Raw genomic sequence first — 17,692 nt, 5'->3', positions numbered from 1 at the left:
AATCCAAAGCACACATCTTCAAGGCAGAATTCCAGATTTATCTTCCACCTCAAGGCTTTGGTGACTGCACTGAATGTACAAGTAGCTTTGCCTTATTTTTTTTTAACCTCCTGGGCCCTGCTGTGTTCAGTTCTTACCATCATCTTCCAGAGTGCTTGTGTTCCGAAAACGTTTTGGGCCCTCAGGTATGGACTGATTTTCCTGCTTCTTGTTTATCTCCCTAACATCTACTACAGCGCTGGGCCCCAGATACTTCCGGGATGAATCATTATGTGCCGAAGACTGTGAAAAGATAAAAAGAAAATCATCTTGAAGCTCCTCTGGCAAAAGGTCAGTTGGAATTTCTGACCAATGTCAGTAGCTGAGGATGAGATACGGGTGTTGTTTCCAGATACAAAAGGGAGATGACACCAACACAGAGAAATGTGACATGATTTGTCTTCCTCACAGTCTACAATCCTAAGTGATGCACATGGGTTGGCCTGGTGTGCTCACCTGATTCCAGGGATATCTGGGGCTTACTGAACAATGCTACCTTTAGAGCAACATTAGCATAGTTATCTGTATCGTTGGCCCAGGACCACATTCTTAGGTATCTTTTAACTGGACAGATTGAGCCGATCACCTTAGATAAACAGGATAATTAGCGTAATGGTCTGGGATTTGACAAGGTCAGTATCAGAGGGAAAACTCTTGGGGTTGAACCATTTCTCCTCTCAGGTTGTTGCAAATAACACACAGAGTAGAAAAGCCCCTGAAGTTTAAATCCCTCTTTCTTTTCCTTGTCAGGACAGTGTTCTCACTCACGTGCACGTCACTGAGCTTGAAAATTGCCAAAGAAAGACATGGCTTCCCCACCCCCTTGGTCCCCCGGCTCCTAAACTACTCTGTTTATAGTCCGTTTGCCTCCCTGGATCTTATGTTTTAACACATGCTGTAGTGTTCAGATTGCAAACACAGCAGAGGGATGTTTAAATCCTAAAAACAAACTGTTTTCATTGCAATGTGCAAAACAGCATTCCACGAAGACATTTCAATTAATATTAGCTGAGTGAGGGGAGTCCTCTCTCTGTGGCCTGTTCAGTGTTTGGTCTCTCTCTGCTGAGACTGCCAGCCAGGGTGCTGCCAATTAATGCCAGCTGTGATCTATTGTTTGCTTCTGACACCTGGGAAGTCCCAGATCATCGGGATCCTGCAAACAGCAGCTGGCTTCACGCAGGCTGCCAGACTTTGGGGATTCTGAGATCTCTCAGCGAAGGTAGGGGGCCGTCTTGTTTTAGTTAAGGGAATAGTCCGGAATAGCCAGCTTAAAATCCAAGATGACTAACATTCAACAACCCCCAAAATTGAGAAGGATCACTCCATGCCTCTCAGTCTCTTACGTACCTCACTCTAGTCCCCACAGCGTGATCTTTAAAAACAATAAACAAATGTTCTTAATCCTTTCTTATAAAGTCCCAACAAGTCCTGTTAGGCTGTAAAGGTTTTTTCAGGCCTCCCTGTAGATCTCCAGGAGGTTCTCCATTTGGTCCAGTGGCTATAACTTAATTTTGCACGTGTCACAAAAATGTGCATGCCTCCCTTTGTCTACAATGCTTTTTATTATGCTCCATTTGATTTTCTTGCTGATAAGAAGTAAAAGCCAGCATTTGTTGTGTGCTTATTTTATGCCAGGCACTAAGCCCTTTCTTTACAAGTTTTATCATTTCATTTATCTTTCACAAGCAGGCATTGTTATAATAGTTACATCAAGTAGATAAAATGTCAGTCAAGTGCAAGTGTTCTTTTCTCACCATCACATGCTGTATTTTATGTTGGTGACGACGTGGAGAAAAAGGAACCCTCTTACACTGCTGGTGGGAATGCAAACTGGCCCAACCACTATGGAAAACTGGTGAGGACCCTCAGATTACTAAAAATGGAGCTACCATATGACTCAGCAATTGCACTCCTAGGAATCTACCCACAGGACACAAAAACATTAATTCGGAAGGAAACCTGCACTCCTGTGTTTATTGCAGCACCATTTACAATAGCTAAGCTATAGAAACAACCTTAAATACCCCAAAACAGATGACTGGATCAAGATGTGGTATATGTACACAATGGAATACTATTCAGCCATCAAAAAGATAAACTCATGCCATTACGGCAACATGGATGGAGCTGAAAAGGGTTATGCTCAGGGAAATGTCAGGAGGCAAAAGGAAAATACCAAATGGTTTCATTTATAGGGAACCAAATAAAGGGTCAGGAAAAAAAGACAAAACTAGCAGGAAAATTACACATCTGATGCATACAGCAAGGGCCAGGGGGGGTGCTCAGAACAGGGGAGGGAAGAGCACAAGTGACTATGGTGACAGTTCACAGGTGATGTGGTGGTAGGAGATTTAAAGGGACTACACCTGAGCAGAGAAATCAAATACTGTACAAAAATGAACAACGATGTAAGAAAATAAAGCAACCTCCCCACCCCCATCATCTTGTTTTCCTCTGAGCTTGGGTTGGTTTTGAGGGAGAACTTGAGTGGGAAATGCTTAGGTGGGTGTGTTTCGCTCTATTGTGTCGTTTGGTGAGTTGTCTCCTTCCTACTCCTTTGTTTAGCAGTTTAGGGAGAGTTCTGATGTTTTCTCTTAGGGCTCTTGAATTGTAAGTGTCAGGAGGACAGAAACGGCCTATGTTGCATTGATGCCTCCCTTGCAGCCTGTGGACCTTATAAAGCCTCGTGGGACACATTCAGTCTAGAGCCGCCTGTGTTCTGTGAGACACAGCATTGAGAGGATTGGATTGGTAACTACTCAGGTAACTCTGGTCCTGAAATATGACTAGATCTTTTGTCTCCTGACAAAAGGGATGAAAAGGTCCTGAATCCTCTCCATATGGATGCCCTTCAGGACTGGCCAGTTGTCAGGCCTCCTTCTATTCTGGGCTCGAAGACACCATGTGGGAGCTTGCTGGTTATGTCAGATGCACAGTTAGTGTCTAGTGTTGATCATTGGAGGCCAAGATGAAGCCATTTGCACCTTATTTATTCAGTGCATGGTTCCATGTCTCCAGAAGTGAAAATCCAGTGAAATACACCACTGAACCAGCTCTCATCAGCAACTCAATCCAAATCCACTCAAAATACTCACTCTTAAAGTTGTCAGGGTGATAACGATGACATGATTTGTTTGCTGAGGTTCAATGGGGTAATTACAAATAGAACTTATTAACCTTTTCCAAATGATTCACTGTTTCTTAAAGATCAATCTAAAATTTCAAAAGGCCTTGAACATTACTTTGTATTAAGAAAAAAAAAAACACAAATCGTATAAAGATAGGTGCATTTCTAGGCGCAGTGTACGAATTTGTGGAGTCATTGCACACGTATTTGTGAAATAAGGTGTGAAAAATCGGAAAGCAAGTTAGAAGTAGATGTTCCAGATGGTTCTTTCCAACAGGTCAGGTTCAGAATTTATACGAGACATTTGGTCCATTTCTTCTTGACTGGCTTGTTTAGAAATCTGGAACCAAAGCCCTCTCTGATTAAGACTCAGCAATCTGAGCAGAAGAATATGTCTGGCAGTCAGCTCTGCTACTTTATTTAGGGCTTGATCTTGGGCAGAATTAAAACCATGCTTTGTTCTACCCCCATACAGTCCCTCGGTACTGGGAGTTTGTTGCTATAAACAAAAGGCCATCATCACTTCTCCCTCTGTTCTTTAGATCTTTGGAAATTAAGTCAATTCTCAGAGGCCCTATATATAATTTTTATAGCCTGAAGAACAAATCAGAAATAGCTGTACTTTCCCTCCCCGCCCCTTGTCACTGGTAGATGGGGGAGAAGCCTCAGCATCATAGAATAGTCTCTCCTCACGTTAACCAGGCTTATTCTAAATGTCCATCTTTTCCTCCTGCCGTCCCTTATGACCTAAGTGGGAACACAGTGATTTTAAGCAAACCAAAGACCCACAGTGCTCAGGGAAATGGAGTTTCTCGGGGTTCCAATAATATCTCGGGACGCCAGCCAAGCCAAATCTAGACCTTTCTGGTCTCAACTACTGTTAGGGAGCTGCTGGCTCCTTGAAATCAAACAAAGGCGTTGTATACCTGATAGGAATTTCTGTGCATGTCAGTCACGCATCCGAAAGATATTCTCACTTCAACTTCAAAAAGTTGAGCCGGGGACCTAGGTAAACTTAGGAGATGGCTATTTTTAACTGAAAATGTACTGACTTTCTTTTTGAAGATGCTGATACAACTTGTGACACTGTTGGTGATGAGTGGTATGGAACAGCCGTCTCAGCTGAGGCTATCAAATAGTGAAAGGGAATCTCCCAAATACAAATCCCAGGACACCAGAACAGCTCTTCACAGCCCTCGCTTTCCCAAGTCGGTTGGGGATGACAAACTAAAAAGCCAGTGGAGAAATTACTGCCTGAACGCAAAGGAAGTAGAAAACCCCAAGAAGACAATTTAAAGATTAATTCACATGGCTTGAATTTGATACAATGTGGGGAATTCCAGTTTTATTCTAATTTCTACCAGTTTCTTGTAACAGTCTTTCTCCTTTACAGAGAGGTCGGTTTGGAGAAAGTAGATACAGCTACCAGGAGCAGTTTCCCAGGGAGTCTCCAGGGCGACTTGTCTAATCAAAAAAAAAAAAAAAAAAAAGAGGATGTCAGCAGGGGGGCTAATCATATGTTTTCTTAAACCAAACTCCTTTTTCCTTGTCATTAGGCTTTCCTGAGGAGTTCAGATTAAAGATAATAAATAGTTATTGAACACCACTAATATTCTAAATCCTCCAGTGTCATGCATTTAGAAGGAAAAAGGACCACTAGATAGATAACTTAGGGTGTGTGTGTGTGTGCGCGCGCGCGCGCACGCACACATGCATACAGCAAAATGCCTTAAAATAGGGAACTGTGGCTGTGACCTAGGAAGACCCACACAGAGAATGAGATGGTGTAAGTCACAGACGACTGGAACCTTCACTCTGTGATCCTGTCCAGCTCTCCCCCTACCTGTAGGTGTGAGGGTGATCATTTTGTATCTGTATTTAGATGTTGGTCCTGTCTCTCAAATCAAGACCTTTGAATCCTGTGAAATTGGGCGAATCTTCCTTTTACGGATGGTTGTAAAGAGCAAGGCCATCCTTCGGCTTTACTTAAGGCAATACAGAGACCTTTGCAATGCAGAGATGTGGGGAGGATGAGCCAGGGGTAGGGTGCTCCAGACAACTCCTGGTTTTGTTCTTGTGGGTGAGCGAATAGAAGGGTGGTGTTTTATCAGAGCTGAGCCACTGGGGTCAGTCCGCCCTGAATTTGTATTCTGGTTCTATATTAACCAATGTTGTGACTTTGGGCGTGTTACTTAACCTCTCTGGGCCCCAGGTTTCTGGGAGAGAATACCCAGATGACAGAATTGTTTTGGTAACTAGGGGAGATCATGTAACATACACAGTATACAACATTTAATAATTGGTAGCTGTTATTATTGGTGTCATTGTTCAATTGCCGAGCTGCGCGACAGACAACTCAGGAGGGGCATTCTCTTCTGAAAACACTTTCTGCTAGTAGCCTATGAGAGGAGAGGGCGACCATCTTAAGGACACAGGGACTCATTTCCCACAGCCCCTGTGGCATTTGTGGGCTCTCACTGGTGTATGTCAGTTGTTCCTGGATGTTCTTCTTTTTCCCATGAAAGATTCTTATCTCTGGTATAAATCTCACCTGCACTCGTCAAAACAGCATGTTTCAAATTAGATTTTGCATCTTGTGCCCTGAAATGCAGATCTGCTTCCTCTTAATTGGACGTTCGAGGCTCTAATGTGGTGGTGATGACACCGTTTTGTATAGTTGCTCTTTTGGTAAGAGGGTTGAACATAAATGTTGTTAAAAAAAGTGTGTGGGGGGGACCATGTGAGGCGATGGATGTGTCAGTTAACTCAACGGGGGATCCTTTCTGGATGCCCACTAGGGCAAGTGCTTCACCTTGTACGCGTCGAATGTCGTGCATGTCAACTCGGCAATTATTCCCCCATGAACATGGGGAAGAGAAAATACATTCACGATGGAAAACTTAATCCAAGGAGGCACTTGATATGTCTGTTAGACAACATTGCACATGGTAGATTCGCATTTGTGTAGCTGTAACATGTAGCAGCATTTCCCCAAGCAGCCCCGGAAAGCATGTTAAGAAGACCCCTTGGAATTCGTAGTCTGCCATTAGGGTGTCCTCAGCGGACTGGCTGCCTTCTTTCCTGCCATCCGCTGCAGTTCCTAGAAGACAGTGCTCCATCCTTAACTAACTCCACCCCGCCCGTCCACAAGCCTTGGCATCACGCCAGGACGGCTTCTCTTGGATTCCTTACAAGACCTTGTCCTGCATTTTGCTTTTATTCATTCTTACCGCTCTGATTTCTCTCACGGTGGTGTTTTTCATTGGCTCGAGCTCTCAGTAGTCTTGCTTGCTTGCCAACTTAAAAAAAAATAATAATAATAAAATAAACCCAGCTTGTGCTGGGGTGGGTTTCTCCCAACTCCCAGCACTCATATAATCACCACTCCAAACTCAGCACGGCAAGTCCAATTTGTTTCTAAACACAGGCAACTTCCGAGCCCTGGCGTTTGGAAATGCCTCCCTGTCCATTTGTTGGGGTTTGAACACTCTATTTATGCAAATGAGGAGGGGAGACCATGCAGAGCTGGCCCTCAGCTGCCCACACCCTCCACCGCCTCTGAGATCCCACCCCAGGTTTTCGTGAAGAAGCCTGTTGTGAAAGTTAATGGTTATAAAAAGCACTTATTTACATCTGTTTTAGTGTAGCCAAGAAGAGTGCAATTAATTAAGAACTTTCTGGTGTGGTAAGAATAATCATACAGCAGGAATGCAAACACATGATTTCCAAAGAGAATTTTATTCCATATGGAATTTTTCCCCTAACTAAGAATTAATTGCAACTTTAAAGAAGGTTTGATTGTGTCTATGAAAAACATTTTAACTACTGAGGAATTCTAAATGACTTCAATTTAAAATTTTCTTTCTTGACATTGTTAGGGTTAAGAGAGAAGCGCTTTGATCAAGCTCTGAGTTATAGAATTTATTAGAGTAAAGGGAAGAGGATAACCTTCAGATGTCTTCTGTGGTGAAATGTTGAAGTTAAAAATTTTAAATGTTTGCAGACTAAAGACATATTCGGCTGGGAGGCCTAAAAGGATAAACAAAATGTGACATGTTTTATTTTGTTACTTAACCCTTGTTTAAAAAAGCACAACAAAAAATGCAGATAAATCATATTTTTATGCCTTTCTGAAAACATGGACGTGGAGTTTTGGTGATTATCTGTCGTTACTGGCCGGGTGCCATATGGTGTGTGGTGGTTAGTGCAGAGGCAAATAGCTTTAATTCTGGCATGGCAGTTGCTTAAAGCCAAAAGCATATAAATATATACAACATAAATTCTGTGGAGGGATCCTTCCTTTTTGTTGCCATGTGCTACACATTCCAATATTTTGCTGTAGCCCAGCAATGAATAATGCAAAGAGACGAAAAGGGGAAAATAAAAACATGCCGCTGAAAGCAGAATTGGCTAAGCAGTGATGCCCAGGGCTGCTGAGATGCAGACTAAGAAGGTGATGTGCTTGAGACAGGCAGAGAAAGCAAAGCAACCCAGGTACAGGTGGAGAACCTATTTCGATCAAATGCAGTTCATTCGCTGAGAAAAAAATTTCAGTCAATAACAAAGAGCTCTTATCACATGCAACTTTAATTTGATTGGCACGGAATTTCCATTATATGCTAATGAATTACGGATGATGAGAACTGCTGTCGCCTTCTGAGTGCAATTGAACATTCATCAATCAGTCCCTTAAATGCCAGACTGTCTGAAATATTAAAGGAAGTTGTTGCTATTTTGGAGATGAAAGTAAATAAACTGGAAATCTTGAATTAATTGAGAAAAGGATGCATGTTGATAAGTAGGATTTGGCAAGTTATTACTTCTCTGGGTGGATGTCAGTGCAGGTACCCTATTCTCGGTGGAGTAAGTGCATTCCTGCAAAGCTAACTGGAAAACAAATTCTCTTAAGTGAATCCTATTTTGCTGTTGACTAGCATTATATAATTATTGACTATTACTCTTGGGGAAAAAAAGAGCTGGTTCTAGAATGTAATAATGCCACTGTCAAGTATGCAACAATTTGATAATACATGTTTAAGGGAAAATAACCATGTACTAAAATATTAAAAATAATCCTCAAAATAGCAGCAATATTCAAATTATTGTAATTGAGTGACAGGGTTCAAGTCATTGCAAATTAAAAATACACAAGGGGTAAATAAATCTTTAAAAAAAAGGGGGCCCTCCCTGGTGGCGCAGGCAGTTGAGCGCAGTGCTGTGAAGCTGTGCGCAGCTTCTATAGTGCGGATTCTATCATGGCCGGCCGGGGAGATACCCATATGGCTCGTCAGACCTCTCCTGTCTTGCCCGCTGCTCCTCTCAGCAGTGTGTTTCAGTCAGTCTGCCTGTTCTGCTCCCCACTCTGTCTCTGGTGAGTCCTCTCACCCTCCCGCACCTCTGGCCTGCGCCCTGGTTCTTGTATTCATGAATAAATAAATCTTTAAAAAAATACACAAGGGGGAAAAAACTCTCGGCACCTGACTGTTACTACATTTTTGATCTTTCACCCAGCTGACAGAGAAATTGGAGTTTTAGAGTTTTGAGTAAGTTTTCCACCAGTCTCAAACCACCATTTTTTCATTATCCTTTCCATTTTTCTTATACTTAGCCATAGAATTTCCCTCAAGATTTTTTTTCCCCTAACAATTTTAGAACTTTAGGCGAAGGACTGAAATGGCAAATGTTTGTGAAACAGAAATTCTGGTGTGATGCTTGTTGAATCATGGTCCACGTGGCTACTTAGAGGCTTGGAAACATGATCAATTTGCGAATACTTTTTATACTATGAACTTTGATTTGTTCCTGCCACTTCTCACCATGAGGCTGGCCCCCAAGTATCCAGACCCTAACAGGTGTCAATGGGTAGAGGGGAGCCTTGTGCACCGCTGGAGCAATGTAAAGTGGTGCAACCGCCTTAGAAAGCAGTACAGGGGTTCCTCAAAAAGTTTAAAGTTTAGGGTCTCCCTGGTGGCGCAAGGGGTTAAGCACCCCACTTTGAAGCAATCTGAAGCCTCTGCAGCGCGAGTTCGATCCCCGCAGGCCAGGGAGCAACCCACATGGCGCAGCAGACCTCTCCTGTCTCGCCCGCTGCTCCCCTCAGCAGTGTATTTCAGTCAGTCTGCTCTGTCTCTGGTGAGTCCTCTCACCCCCCGCATCTCTGGCCTGTACCCGACTCTTGTATGCATAAATAAATTAAAAAAAAAGTTTAAAGTTTAATTACCATAGGATCCAGAAAGTCACCTCTGGGTCCCTCCTGCAAAGAATGGAAATCAGGGTTTTGAAGAGGTTCTTGCACATACTTGTTCACAGTGGCATTATTACTGGCACCAGAGATGTAAGCACCTCAGGTCCATCCGGGTGTGAACCGGTGGGCAGGATGTGGGTGTCTGGGGCGTGCGCATGTGTTGGGGAATGGGTATGACTTGGATTTTAAAAGGAAGGACGGTCCGACGCATGGTAGGATGTGGATGAGGCTTGAAGACCATATGCTAATCCAGTAACGAACGACATGTACGGCGTATTCCCCTGTTGGTGAGGGTCCCCCGGCAGTCAGATCTGTGGAGACAGTGGAATGGTGGTGGCCAGGGCCTGGGAGGACACAGATGACAGGGACGGGAACTGAGCGGCAGCACCAAACAGCACACTTAAAATGGTTAAAATGGTAACTTTTATGTGATGCATAGGTTAGCACAATGAAAAATAAAAATTTCAAAAAGACGTAAAGAACAGCTTTGCTACTGACCTTACCTGTGGGTAGTTGACTGCAGTGCTGGGCCAGTGGTTTGCCGGGAATTCCTCGTCTTCTTCAGAGAAAGTGTCAGACAGATTTTACTTCCTCTGTTGGAACTAGGAGGCACTAGATCCCCAGGTTCTGTTCATAGGCAGCTCCCTTTTCTGGAAGTTCAGACATTTTTGGGTACGTCAATAAATTTTGCAGAGTAATTGGGAATTTGAGCAAATATTTGCCTGGGTCTGAGGAATAGCCAGGGGCTGGTGACTGAGTGAGGGAAGGTGGGGGAAATAAAGGGGGAATTAAGATGAAGTCAGAGTAAACTGGGGACTTTGGCTATTTATTTTCTTGGTTTGTGGAGGGATCACCTCAGGGTTTTGAACATAGTTCAGTAAGTCCCCACCGTACACCTCCAACAGAATTTTAGGAAATGAGACTTTAAGTAGAGGACTCCCAATGAAATAAGGTCTTCAAATAACATTCTTTTATTCCAAATAGTCCAGGAGTCCTTACTTCTTATCACCATTAGACTGAAATGACATTGAACAAAGTTGAAAAATTGCTATTTGAAGATCGACTGCAGTGTGCTGACCTGACGTGTTTACGTGTACACAGACTGTAAGCTGAGGGAGAGGAGATGCAGGAATTGAGAGATTCAGAGGAGTGTGCAAGGTCACTTTTTAAAAAATATATAAACCTGCTATATTATTTATTATTACTTAAAATTTTTTTTCTTATAGCATTGTAGTCCCCATAGTTCTCCCGCCACCATATCACTCGTGATCCATCACCACAGTCTTTTATGTTCTTCCCTCCCCTGTTTTCACCCCCTACTTCCCCTCCTTTGTGGTAGGCCTCAGATCTATGGTCAGCGTGCTAGTTTTGACTTTTTCTTGACCTTTTGTTCAAAGTTTTCTTCATATTCCATATATAAGAATGGCTCACGTTAAAGAAAAACAAAAAATGTAAACAACAAATGTTGGCGAGGACGTGGAGATAAAGGAACCCTCTTACACTGCCGATGGGAATGCAGACTGGTCCAGCCTCTGTGGAAAGCTGTGTGGAGGTTGCTCAGAACACTAAAAATGGCTCTACCACATATAATCCAGTGATTCCACTCCTAGGAGTCTACCCAAAGGACACAAAAACGTTAATTTGAAAGGAAACCTGCACTCCTATGTTTATTGCAGCGCTATTTACAATTCCCAAGATACAGACACACCCCAAATGCTCCCAAACGTAGATCAACAAGGTTACTTTTTGTTTGGAAAATCATGGAAGAAAAATCTAAGGCACAGGTACAGAGGTGAAAAAAATCTCTTCCTTTTTACATCCGTGCTTGCTTGCTAAAACTCGACACAGCGGAAAGTAAAACAGGATTCGCTGGCATGTTGCTGTTACTCTGTCTACTCATTTGTGTGTTGATGTGGGCCAGTCTGCCCTCACTTAGTGAGTCCTAGGTGAGCCCAGATTATGTCAGCACCTGGGAGGGCTGCCTCAGAGGCCGACCTTAGCTTGTCTGGGGACTCCTTTGCCAGAGTTTATTTTCCCTATAATTTAGAACTCCCTGGAATTTTTTATGACTAAGAAGAGATTTTTCTCTAAAGAGTTGAACTTACTGGCGATAGCATTTTATATTTCAGCTGTTAATTATTAGAATAATTCTTTTAATAACAAAGATTATGTTCTTTGTTGCTAAAGGCACATGGTTAGGTCCTTTTGAGGAGATGAACTTGAGATGATCCCTGGGTTCTCTTGTGAGAGATGCTGGTTCTGGATATGAACTCAGGAGTCAGTTTAGGTGACCACAGATGACATCCCAAGTCCTCTGATGGATGGGGCTCAATATAATGAAATGGTGTAAACAGCTTGACCAAAGATTCTGGAGTCTTGGAAGGACCAAGTCAATCTTTCTAGCAATCTTCTTGCTCCTTAAGCAATCTTCTTGCTCCTTTTTGCTCATTTATTTACAGTAATGCTTTCCTCACACTCAACTGGAGTAGAAAGAGAAATGGAAGAGTATAATATACCAAATAAAGCAGGTGCACATGCGTGCACAGTTCGAATCATGAACAACTAATTCTTTACACACCCCTCCGATATGCTGTAAGTCAGAATAGCATAAAAAATCAACTGCTTCCAAATTTGAAATGCCTTGTCAGGGCTGTTTCTTGTTTAAGAAAGTTTACCTGAGATGTTCTACTGCAAAGTTCAAAGTCTTACAGAGTGTATAGAAACAGCTTTATTACGTCTTTCATTGCTGTATTCAGATAGCTTTCTTAGATACTTATACTAGTCTATTAATTGGTAACATAACTGAAACTGCTCGTTTGATGATTACATTGAGTTTTCTCAAGTATTAGAAAACCTAGTCACAACTTTCTAAACTGTTATCAACTGTTCTCTCCCTTCTTCCTCTTCTTTTTGCATCTGAAATCATTATTTAGTACAAATTCATTGTGGAGGGCCTCCCTGGTCGCGCAGCAGGTTGAGCGCTGTGCTGTGAAGCTGTCTGCAGGCTCTGCATCACGTGTTCGATTCCTGGCCGGCCAGGGAGATTCCCACATGGCACGGCAGACCTCTGCTGTCTCACCTGCTGCTCCCCTCAACAGTGTATTTCAACCAGTCTGCCTGTTCTGCTCCCCACCTGTTTCTGGTGAATCCTCTCACCCTCCTGCGCCTCTGGTCTGTGCCCCCCAGTCCTTGTATAAATAAATAAATCTTTAAAAAAGAAAGCATATAATGATTTAAAAAGAAAACATTCATTGTTGAAATATATGTGCTAATTTCATGCTTTAGTTATATATTCTCTTTGGGGAAAAAAAATACCCAGTGCATGGTATGAGGCTTGTCCCAAATTAGAAATAACCAAAGCTTTTGACATTTAAGGAGGATCAGTTTCGTTTCTTCACCAGATGTATTTTTCTGAAATTATCTTTGTAAATCTCTGTAGACTAATGCTATTTTTTTTTTTTTTATACAAGAGCTGGGGTACAGGTCAGAGGCACAGGAGGGTGAGAGGGATTCACCGGAGACAGAGCGGGGAGCAGAACAGGCAGACTGACTGAAATACACTGCTGAGGGGAGCAGCCAGGAGACAGGAGAGGTCTGCTGCGCCTTATGGGTATCTCCCTGGCTGGCGGGAATCGAACTTACGCTGCAGATGCTGCAGATAGCTTCAGTGCTGTGCTCAACCTCCTGCGCCACTGGGGAGGCCTGACTAATGCTATCTTATTTACAAATATTTTGAAGAATATTAAAAAGTTCAAAAAGTAAAAGCTGCACAGGATTATGTAATTTAAGAAAAAACACACATCTGCAAGTGAGACTCTCCCCTGCTGCCTGGCCCTGTGTCACTAGTCCTCCAACTCAGGACGGGCCCACTGTTAGCCTATCCTCAGCCTCTTTTATGCATTTGGAGGCATTCCTATACAGCTTATTTCCCAAACAGGTGATCATGCTATTCATTCGTTCATTCATTCATTCATCCGTCCAGCAACTTGCTTCCCTATCCTCTACCCCCAACCCTGTAAACTACACCATTGGCTATCTTCTAGGTCAGTAACTCTATCTCAGTTGTCAAAGTCTGGGGCTTGTTGGGAAAATTATCTTTGATGAATTTGTTTGATTTGGGCTGTATGAACTGTTTGGGGAAAAAAAGGAATTTTAGCCCTTTTTGGTGACAGACTTCCTGCTTCCTATTAATTGTGATCATCTCTTCTTATCACATCTGCTTAGTGATCTGAAGCATTTACAGTTGTGACTCCCAGGCATTATTCCATATATTGAATCGTCCTCATAATGGAACTTGAAGTTGCCCCTGATCTTGGTTTTGTTAGGACAAATAATGCTTCTCAGACCCTTGTGAGTATGTATTCTCTGTTATATCTTTCATATGGATTTTCAGAAGTGAGATTTCTGGAAATAATAATGAAACAGTACCAGTTTATACTTTCAGGAAAAGTGTAGTTTTTTTTTTCCTGCACTCCCCACGAGTGGGTTATATTAGCTTCTTAAACTTTCCATTCTCAAGTGAAACCTTGTCATTTTTTTTTTTTTTGGTATATATAAGTGGGTGTGTGTTAAAAACTTATTTTCATATAGCTAATTTCTATTTTAGTATTTAGTATTTATTAACTAGTAAGATCCCATGAATATATTGTTACTTTTATTTTGCTGTTTAAAAAATTATTGAGGTAACTTTATATAGGTTTCAGTTGTGTATTATTGTGAATATCTGTTTGTAGTACATTAGGTTCATCGCTAAAAGTCCAGTTCCATTGTTTGTCATACAATTCATTCCTTTTTCCTGACTTGCCCTCTTCTGTTAACTACTAATTTGATCTTTCTAGTCTAAAACTTTACCTTTGTTTTATGTAGTTCACTCATTTGTTCTTTCTTTCTGTACCATGTAAGAGAAACTGAACTGTGTTTGTTTTTATCTGACTTATTTCACCAAGAATTACACTCTTTAGTTCTACCCATGTCGTTGCAAATGGCAGGATCTCGTCTTTATTATGTAGAGCTGAATAGTATCCCATGGTATCATCACCACACCTTACTCCTCCAGTCCTGTGTCGAGTGGTGCTTAAAGTGGTTGAGTTGCCTATTCTCATGCTACCCTTGTATTTTACTGGGATTGTTTGTCTGAAATGCGAAACATTCACTCTGTTATAACTACCGATGATAGCTTCTGCTTCTTTTAGTCTGTCGGTTGTCTTTTAACTTTACTCTTGCACCTGTTGCCTTATAGGAGCTTAACATTTTCATGTAACTGAATTTCTCCTGTGTTGCTTAAAAATATCTCTTCGCTTTAGCAACTTGGGGAATTCATACTGGCACACATTGTTGGTATAGCATAAGTAATCGTACGAGTAAGTAATTTAACAACAAAAATATGTATGTGTATATGTGTATGTATGTGTATATATACATATATACACACATATATAAATATAGTAATATTTATTATCTCATTAGGTGTAAGAACAAACCCATACCACAAGATGTTCGTTTTTTCAATATTCAGCAACAGTTTCTCAAAAGCTTCCTGTAAGGAAAACACATTTGAATTTGAACCTGAATATACAAATTTTCCCTAAAATACCTCTAATAAACATTATAGATTATGGAAACTGCAATTCTTTTAGAATTTTTATTTTCAGTTTACATGTATTTTCTGTGAAACCTACCAGGACATTACTTTTCCCTGCTGTGCTGTATTTCACAAGAGTGGACTTGGAGTAGCTTGCTTGGGGTTACAGAGAATGAAAATTAAATCTCCAACCCCCCCCTTTGTCCATCTCCTACTTTTATACATATGACCTGTGACTAGAAATAAGTGATTTTGTTTAATTCAACTTTTCAGTTCATGCTAAAAATTTCAGTAGCAGTTTACCTAAGCTTAGGTAGTTTCTTTGTAACATAGTTAACAGTATGATGCGGATTTATTTTGAGGATGATAGAATGGCCTAAATTAATAGAGCAATGAATTATACAAGTATTTTTTTCCCTGAGCTTTCATCAGGGAAACCATATAAATCTTACTCCTTAATGATTATTGAAAGTATTGTAGGTTTGGGGTGATTCTCCCTTATCTCCACTTAGAGGTTTATGACTTTTGTGGACCATACATAAAGAATGAAATGAGAAAAAGCATCACTTTAAAAAGTAGGTTGAAGTGTTCTCTACCACTCAGTCCAGGGTTCTGTGGCAACAGAGGATTTGGGGTGTAGTAACTTGACCTTGGAATCCACACATTCAAGTTTGCCAGCAGAGCTCTTACTGTGTAAGATGAAGTCTGAAACCATGCATGATCCCAGTTCCCAGAAGAGGCTTGAAGGCTGAATCACATCATTGGTCTAAGTAGAGTCAAAATTGTGTCCACGAAAGTAGGTTGTCTTACCCTACGAAGATATGAAGGTCAGGGTAGCCCCATGGCTGAGCCCCAGAAGTGAGCGACAGGGAAGATTTGCTCGGAGGGAGCAGGAAATTAAAATAGAAGCCCACTTCCTGTTTTTAAGGCAGAGTGGCCCTGCCCATTAGTAAATGGACCAGTGACCAGAAGGTCCTTGTCAGTTGGATTAGCAGCTCATCCTTTTGAACAAAGGGGTGAGAAGACGGAAAAACCCTTTTCACCCATGTGAAGGAAGAGGGTAGAAGCCTTGTTTCAGTGAGCTGAAGCTGACACATGGGGAATAGGGAGATGCTTGTTTTAACAGCGTCTGCAAATCTGTTCAACTCTTTGCATTCGTATTTTACAATTTTAAGTTGAGCATTGACATAATTAGCAAACAAAATGTTAATCTACAAATATCTCTGGAATGCTAAAGTTATATCTTGCAAATTATTTTCTGTTGTCCCAACAGTAAGAATGAATTATGAAAACTCTGACTGCATTAATTTACTGGCAGCTGTATATTTGTTGCTTGCTGTGCACAGGTGACTGTATGACTCTGGAGACACAAATAGGAGTATGACTAGTTGCCTAAAGGTCATAGTATAATATAGTGATAAAACGGGAAGCTTTCAAATTATACTCCCTGAGTTTGAGTGCCAGTTTTCTCACTTAATATTTCTGGCTTCAGTTTCTTCACCTGTGAAATGGGAATAATAATACAGTTATGTAATGATTAAATTAGTTAATGTCTATAAAGCAATTGGCATGCTGCCCGGAACTAGCTAAGTGTCCAATAAATGTTTGCTCTTATTGTCACTGCAATGATTGTGACTACTGTACCACTGCACTACTTCTGGCTAGTGTTTGAATTACTAATTGCCTGTTAACCTCCAAATCACCCTTCTGAGAAAGGTTGTCAACTACAGTAAAGGTTGCCCCGAGAGGGCCTCCCTGGTGGTGCAGGCGGTTGAGCACGGCGCTGTGGGGCTGTCCGCAGGCTCTGCAGTGCTGGTTTGATCCTCGCCGGCCGCGGAGATGCCCACATGACGGGGCAGACCTCTCCTGTCTTGCCCGCTGCTCCCCTCAGCAGTGTATTTCAGTCTGCCTGTTCTGTTCCCCACTCTGTCTCTGGTGGATCCTCTCACCCCCCAACGCCTCTGGCCTGTGTGTTGGTTCTTGTATGCATAAATAAATCTTTAAAGAAAAGTTACCCTGAGACCCTGCTCTCCTTCCAGCGACTGATTGAACCGCATTGTCCCCATCATCAATGGTTCTGAACTGTTATCTCCATGACGTGCTTTTGAAGAGTAGCACTTTTGTTTGCTTGGCAGAGATTGTGGTCTACTCACGATTGTGGCATTGGTGACTCAGTCACCTTCAGGACCGTGTTCCTGGGTAATTATTTGCTATGCTGATCCCACCAGATGCTCATGAGTCATGAGTGTTCTACCTCCTGGAAGACAGACTGTGCCTTCCTCACAGTAACTTATGCCTAACCTACCCCAAGTCCTCCCCCACAGCTCAGCCATCTAACTTACAGGCACTGCATTTGTGATATATTCCTCAGTTGTGTCTACAGAGCTGCAAGAGGTTGAGGCTCACGGGGTGTGTGTGTGTGCGCGCGCGCGTGTCTGGGCGGGGCATGATGAGCTACTAGCACACTATTTGAGAATGACCTCCTTTGCCTAGGAGAATTCCTTAGGGTGGTGGATCCCAAAGGTTGTGTAGGTGCATGGAGGTGGGGCCAGGAAATAAAGGTGTCAGAATTACCTCCACTCCCAAGACGTCTGGAAAACCCACTTAGATAGAAAATCACTGAACTACTGAGTTAAGCCTCTTTGTAGACTTCCTTAGGAAGGCCCAGTACGGTTTTCAGCATGGAAAGTATAATTGTCCT

The 17,692-nt window shown here is 42.1% G+C and overlaps 1 long non-coding RNA gene across 5 annotated transcripts in view; it reads left to right on the top strand.

Moving 5' to 3' along the window:
* The window catches only part of LOC119243621 (uncharacterized), a 353,580-nt gene that overhangs the window by 75,317 nt on the left and 260,571 nt on the right, over positions 1-17,692 (top strand). Inside the window, exon 1 of one of the 5 annotated variants that reach the window (XR_008551545.1) lies at positions 251-330. The exons of the other annotated variants lie outside the window; for them this stretch is intronic. This is a non-coding gene — a long non-coding RNA (uncharacterized LOC119243621). Of the gene's footprint in view, positions 1-250; positions 331-17,692 lie in introns of those variants that run through there. 5 annotated transcript variants of the gene reach the window in all.

This window comes from Talpa occidentalis, unplaced genomic scaffold (genome assembly GCF_014898055.3).
Source record: "Talpa occidentalis isolate TD23 unplaced genomic scaffold, MPIMG_talOcc4v2.1 talOcc4.13, whole genome shotgun sequence".
NCBI lineage: Eukaryota > Metazoa > Chordata > Mammalia > Eulipotyphla > Talpidae > Talpa > Talpa occidentalis.
The sequence above is the reverse complement of the archived record's forward strand: the minus strand, read 5'-3'. Positions and strand labels throughout refer to the sequence as shown.